Source organism: Balaenoptera physalus (genome assembly GCF_965194825.1).
Source record: "Balaenoptera physalus genome assembly, chromosome: X".
In the NCBI taxonomy this organism is placed as follows: Eukaryota; Metazoa; Chordata; class Mammalia; order Artiodactyla; family Balaenopteridae; genus Balaenoptera; species Balaenoptera physalus.
The window spans coordinates 108,199,419-108,205,791 of record NC_138903.1 but is presented as its reverse complement, the minus strand read 5'-3'; the positions used below and the strand labels follow the sequence as shown (position 1 = coordinate 108,205,791).

Below are 6,373 nucleotides of genomic sequence, written 5' to 3'. Positions count from 1 at the left end.
TAGGCTGGGACAATGGCGGACACTCCTAATACCTTCCTCTATCCTGTCCTAACAACAGTGCCCTCCCAGGGAGCCTTCTGAGAAAGTCCAATTGCACCATCTTCACTGAATATAAATGGTTTGTCCATGATCCTTAGTCTTAGATGTAAGGGAAGTCTCCTAGCAACCTCATTCTTTCACATTCAGGCCTGGAGGCAAGTTTCATTAATTCTCAGTGCCACCAACCACTCTCTTCCAAGACCTTGCCTTTCTTTTAACATTAATTAATTAATTTATTTATTTATTTTGGCTGCATTAGGTCTTTGTTTCTACACACGGGCTTTCTTTAGTTGCGTTGAGCAGGGGCTACTCTTTATTGTGGTGCATGGACCTCTCATTGCGGTGGCCTCTCTTGTTGCGGAGCACGGGCTCTAGGTGCACAGGCTTCAGTAGTTGTGGCACGTGGGCTCAGTAGCTGTGGCACGTGGGCTCAGTAGTTGCGGCTCACGGGCTCTAGAGTGCAGGCTCAGTAGTTGTGGTGCACGGGCTTAGTTGCTCCGCAGCATGTGGGATCTTCCCAGACCAGGACTTGAACCCGTTTCCCTTGCATTGGCAGGCGGATTCTTAACCACTATGCACCAGGGAAGCCCGACCTTGCCTTTTCTTTAGTCTAGATCCATAGGGGTGATACTGTAAGTCCTCCCAGTAACCCCAGATTCAAAAGAAATTTCCTGATGGGACGTTAAGTTCTGTGTGTTCCCACAACTGAATGCAGATATATTGTTGCTGAGTTTTATATCTTCCAAGTGATCTGATGGTAAATGGATGCCCAGGAAGCCCAGTCCAGTAGGGTGAGGATACGAGGGGAGGGGTATGGCTGCGAGTAGCTGAACAGCTGGCTCAGATTTTGAAAGTAAACTCTCCAACTGATAATAGGCTTTGGTGGTTTATGACCCTATGAGACAACATGTCAGTGCATCTTCTGCTTCACTGAGTCTGGACTCTGAGGAACAATGGTTTTGCTTCTTGCTTCTCCATTTGTTCTCATCCTCTTCTATGTTCATCTTCCCAAGTCACAGTTGGCCCTTTCTCACCACCCAATACCAGGAAGGTGATTTATAGGACCATTTCTTCCACGATCCTACCAAGGTTTCCTTAACTACATTTGCCCTTCCTGTTTGGAGACTGTCCTATAGACAGAGTGTGATCAGATGTGAGTGTTAACAGGGCAAGAAAACCAATGCAGAGACCAAGAGGCATTCTCCTCTTGTGCACAGGGGGAGTGTGACATCTGAAGGTCAAAGACTTTTTGGCAGACCTGGTTGGCGAGTCTGATCCTATGTGTAAGCAAGATATATAGCTACCTATGGTCTAACTTGAGAAAGACTGAAAGCACCTCTTGCTTCTCCCTTCCTCCCAGGAGAAAAACACTCAAAGCCCACTTAAACCCAAGTTGTGCTTCACTATCATCTGCCACAGCACCTGAGATGAACTTCTCCTTTGAGGAAAGGAACTGGAGTTCCTGTTAAAATAGAAATCTGTTATTTTGTAAGATTTGGAGACATTTGGTACTTGAACTGATTTCAGCAGCCATCAGGGGGACCACTGCTGTAATCTATTCACTGAATCTGCTCCCTAGAGAATCATTCTCTTCTGGGGGACTGCTACCGGTGTCCCAATCAAAGAAAAGGAAAGCAGTTGAAGAGTTATAAAGTGTGAGTGTTTCACCAGATACATGGCATTTCAGAGGACAGTGAAAATGATAGTAATATGCTGAAGCCTACAGGCCAAATTGACTGCATCGTGTTTATATCAGCCTACACTTCCTAATCTTCTGAGAGTTTTCCTTTCCCGCTCCTATCTTTCTCTCAGCAAGGCCTTGTGTTCCTTGCTCCCTAACTCCCTAACCCCAGATATCTGTATATCCCTAGCATCTCAGCTGCACTCTTCTTCCTTTCTGGTTTAGTTTCAAATTATCCCCTCTCTTTCTCCTATCATTACCCCCTGTTTTCTTTGGTGATCATCATCTAAAACTGGTCTGTATTTAAACACTTGCTTTATTTGTTGGATAAAACCATATTCCATGTTCAGTATATATAATTCAGATTAGATCATTAGCCTTTTGTTTCTCTCTCAGAAACATTCTAAGATCAAGTATAATCCTAAATTCAGGATTTCTTTCTCCACTCTAGATCAGTGGCCCTGGGTGGAATAAAGATTTTCCACTGGGACATTAGGTTACTATCAGTAATGAAGGCAGCAGCACAGAATGGAGCCAATTAACTAAGAGGACCAGGACACACACTTGTAATGACCTGGGAAAGCAATTAGAAGTGTTTTTGAAGATCATCAATCCTGAGTTTGGGCACTTCCTCAGGAGGCCAGATCTGGCAATGGGAGGATGGGAGATCAGGGTTAGGGTCAAGGCAAATGTCTGAGGAGAGGGTCCCAAGGGGTGGAAGAGATGATCACTGGTGGTGATCCTGCAGTTGGGGTGGGGAGAGGCATAATCCTTTGTGAAGATCACCAGTAACGTGACTGTACATCATTGGTAAGGCTTCTGGTGGGAAGTAAATTGGTGACTAATAACTTCCTGGCACCTGCATCCAAGGGAAGTTTAAAGAGTCAAAGCCCAGAAACAGAATTCTTTCTTTACAATTTTATTTACAAAATGTATTAAAACTTTGTACAATACCTCATGGCAATGAGGCTCCGTAATTTATGCCCACACATGCAATTTACGCTTTTACGGCCATTAGTTTGCTTGGCAATGTTTCTGTTCACTGAAGTACAGCTTTAACAACAAAAAGAAAATAATTGGAAAAAAAAATCTTCAAGTGACTACCGCCAAACTCCCGTAGCTTGAAGTTAGTAGCAGAAATTTGAAGCAATCAATGTTTCTTTAAACATGCAAGTTTTTAAAAAATAACAAACCAGTTTACCCGCCTCTTCATTCCTAGTGAAGTTTCCTCTCTGAAAAATTGATCTGAGTCAACTAACATCCACTTCTCTTTAAACAGTGCCTATGAGAAGTTTGTGTGTAGGTTGGTTAGCTTTCCGCGCTGGGACATCATAGCATTCAGAAGTTGAAAAATCACAGTTTCGTGAAAACAAAACAAAAACACAACAGCTTTCCTTTTTTGTTCAATACCATTTAAAATTTGACAGGTGAGTCGTTTGCTTATGACACAATTTTTGGAATGAAAGTTTATATTACACTTCTCCGGAAACTTTTCGTTGGAAATGAGACTTGTACCTTTCTTTTCTTAAGACGAGCGAATGTGCAGCAAGTCAACTAAAGCATCTAAGGGTCACACTTGGGAAATGAATTTGAGCTCCCAGTTTTTACTGTCTGGAAACTTCCCAATGCACGTCACTGATGAGAGCAAACTACTGAAATACAGAAAGCATACGTCGTTATATCGGAGGTAATTAGTGAGCGGAGACTATTTCCTCTGACTGTTCTGATGATGCCAATGGCAGGTACGCAGTTAGTTACTTGATAGCCCGTGGAGCAGTGGAGCGATCTTCGGAGTCAGCAGAGAGACTGCTCCAAGCATGGACCTGGGAATGATGCTGAGGCCCTCGGTTTAGCAGTAGGTTTGGGAATGCATTTTAGTCTTTGCAAACTAGAAAAGGACACATGCAGTCTGACGGAGAGCCATGGGCAATCACAGGCAACAGCTGGTAAGACAGACCTAGCAAGAGTAAAAGTCAGATGAGAACTGTGGTCTGAACCCACTGGCCCGCCTTGCAACGCGGTCCTGTCCCCGTGGTGTACGCTTGAAAGGCATACTTAGCAGAGAAAGCGGAGCTAAACACAGTGTTGTTTCTGAGAAAGATATTCTAAACACATTTGGGAGTCTCGGCAGCATTTCCCTCACCTCAATGCTAAATACTCAGCTATCTTGACTTAAAATGCACACTGAAGCAAGAAAAACAGATCTGTGAGCTGAAATTCCAGGCTTCTCAGAAAGCCCCGGGATCCGTTTTTAGGAAAGCACCGAGAGGTATGCCTAATAGTTCCCGTCCCTTGCTACACACAAGTCAATTTTGAAAGCTATGTGAATCCCTTCATCGAGTGGGAAGTTAGCAAAGCATTTTCACAAATCCATTTCAAAACACAGAAGTCACTGTTCAGTCCCTTTTCCAAAGTGTTTCAATTTTCTTAAGTGTTGCATTTACATTCTAAAGATATACACGTTTCAGCAAAGTTGAAAGGAAATAGGGTGCACAGAACATCACCACCAACAGGAAATACCAAAAACATCTGGTCAGCAGATCCTAGAAGAAATGCCAGTCTGTCCTCCCAGACAGGGAGTCAGATTTTTTTTTTTTTTAAATCAGGAGGAATTAATTATTTTAGCTAAGATGGGCCGATTTGCTGAATTGGAATTTTAAATTTGTCTGTGTGTGTGTGTGTGTGTGTGTGTGTGTGTTAAAGAACATGGTGTTTGTATACTGTGCAGTGGTATCAAAGAATGGCTTTTGTTGAATTGACTTTTAAAATAAGATTAGTTTTCGCATACTGGAATCTTGCATGTCCATTTTTTTGTTGATTTTATTTTAATATTTTCAAGCAAAGCAAAAAGATTTCAATGATGATTTGCATTGTCGCGAGTCTCAGAGTATTCCATAAGGCACTGAAGGAAAAAAAAAATCAGTTTTTCCTATTGAAAGGTCATTGCACCATCAGCAATATTCGTGTCATGCCCGACACCAAGGAGAGTGAAATCTGGCTCAGGATCCTTGAAGCAGCCACGTTTTCGGTGATTCCTCTGGTCACTTGCCTCCAGTGGGAAGGGATCTGCAAAGGCAAGGGGGAAATTTAAATTTGAATGGGCTTTCTACTGGGAATCGAAGTTTACTATGGCTCAGTCTATCCTGGACAAAAACCACGGCTGTTTTCTCACACTGGCATCTGTGAGGCTGCACCCTGCTTGACTGGCTTTAGCCAACAGGTCTGTTTAAATTCTTTCACTTGAAGCAACTGCTTTGCAATAGGTTAAATTAGGTTCATTTTTTTTTTTTTTACTATGCATTGTACCAAGGAATACACGGGCATTGCATGAAGTCTAACTCAAAAGGTGTTAATCACTTAGGGTGTAGGTATACTAGAAAGCCTTCGTGGCATTTCAATATAGATACTCAGGACAATGACACTGTAGAATGTATTCTGATTGCAGAACCTGTGACAGAGGACTGTTTACCTAGGACAGAGTGGAAGCAGTGTTCTATGGCTTGCTCAATTGAAATCCATTTGACTGTGAGAAGAAATTTTGCTGCTCATTGCCAGAAAGGCGACAGCTTGTTTCTCTCCATATCTACAACCTTAGTTATTAAAGTCAGAAAATAGCACATGGACTGTAAAGAGACAGCACATTCCAGGAAGAGGACAGAACAGTGATACCCACGAAGGGGACTGGCTTCCATGGGGGTATTTGCCCTGATATTATGGGCCTGATTGAGACGTTGATGCTGCCCTCCTTTTGGAGGCATTAACTAGTGCAGGGAGTTCATTTGCCCCCAACTCTGAAAACTTATGGCCACTTTCATGCCTCCTTTTCAAGCTCACATCCATCCTCTCCATCCTTTCCCTCTACACTAGTGGGACCCTTCTTTTTCTCATGAGCTAACACTGAATTTTATCCCAAAGGAATGACATGATCATTATCTACCACTGGCCCTGGAATAAAAGTATCTGTAAGAAGAATGTCAAAGATGCATCTGAAGGCCAAAAGCCCCAAAGAAGCAGAATAAGACTGACATGGAAGTGGGTAAACGTCTTCCTTGGAATCCCTACGGTCCAGAGTCATATCTATCTCAGAAGTTTGGGGAAAGCTTATGTCTATGACAGAAAGATCAACGCTCTTCTCTCTCTGTTGGCCATGGGATGTCATTTCCCACCTGCATAACTTTGGGAAAGCCACCTAATCTCTCAATGCCTCTGTTTCCTGTTTTTAAATGGGGGTAGATGAAATATTACCACTGGAGGAAAGGTCCTCTGGGGACAAGGAACATCACCATCTCAGTTATCTAGAATATGTTTTCCACTTAACATAAGATGAACTCTTTAAAGCAGGAACACTTCCCTAAGAATGTCTATGGCTGCAGAAGGAAAATTGATTCTTTTGAAACGGGCGGCATGAACAAAGTTAATATTTTCTAAGAAGACTAAACAGAACTGTATTAGAGGAAAAATGGAAATCTTTTTCCTTAACCTCAGGCATTCTGAGGTCTTGAAATTAAGAAGGATTTCAAAAATATTGAAGAAACCAAAGAAGCCAGAAGTAGTTTTGAACAGAAATGAGGAAATGGGAAAGAATTTCTTAAAACAATGAGCGGAGTCAGCCCTAGGGTGCAGTGAATCTGGAACGCTTGATGGTTGGTCACC

General features: G+C 42.6%; 1 protein-coding gene across 2 annotated transcripts in view; it reads right to left on the bottom strand.

Annotated features, from left to right (window-relative positions):
- Positions 1 to 628: 628 nt before the first annotated feature.
- GRIA3 (glutamate ionotropic receptor AMPA type subunit 3) overlaps positions 629 to 6,373 on the bottom strand; it is a 293,527-nt gene continuing 287,782 nt past the window's right edge. For both annotated transcript variants that reach the window (XM_082446816.1, XM_082446815.1), the window contains exon 16: positions 629 to 4,786. The gene's annotated coding sequence lies outside the window, so the exon portion shown is untranslated. The remainder of the gene's footprint in view (positions 4,787 to 6,373) is intronic.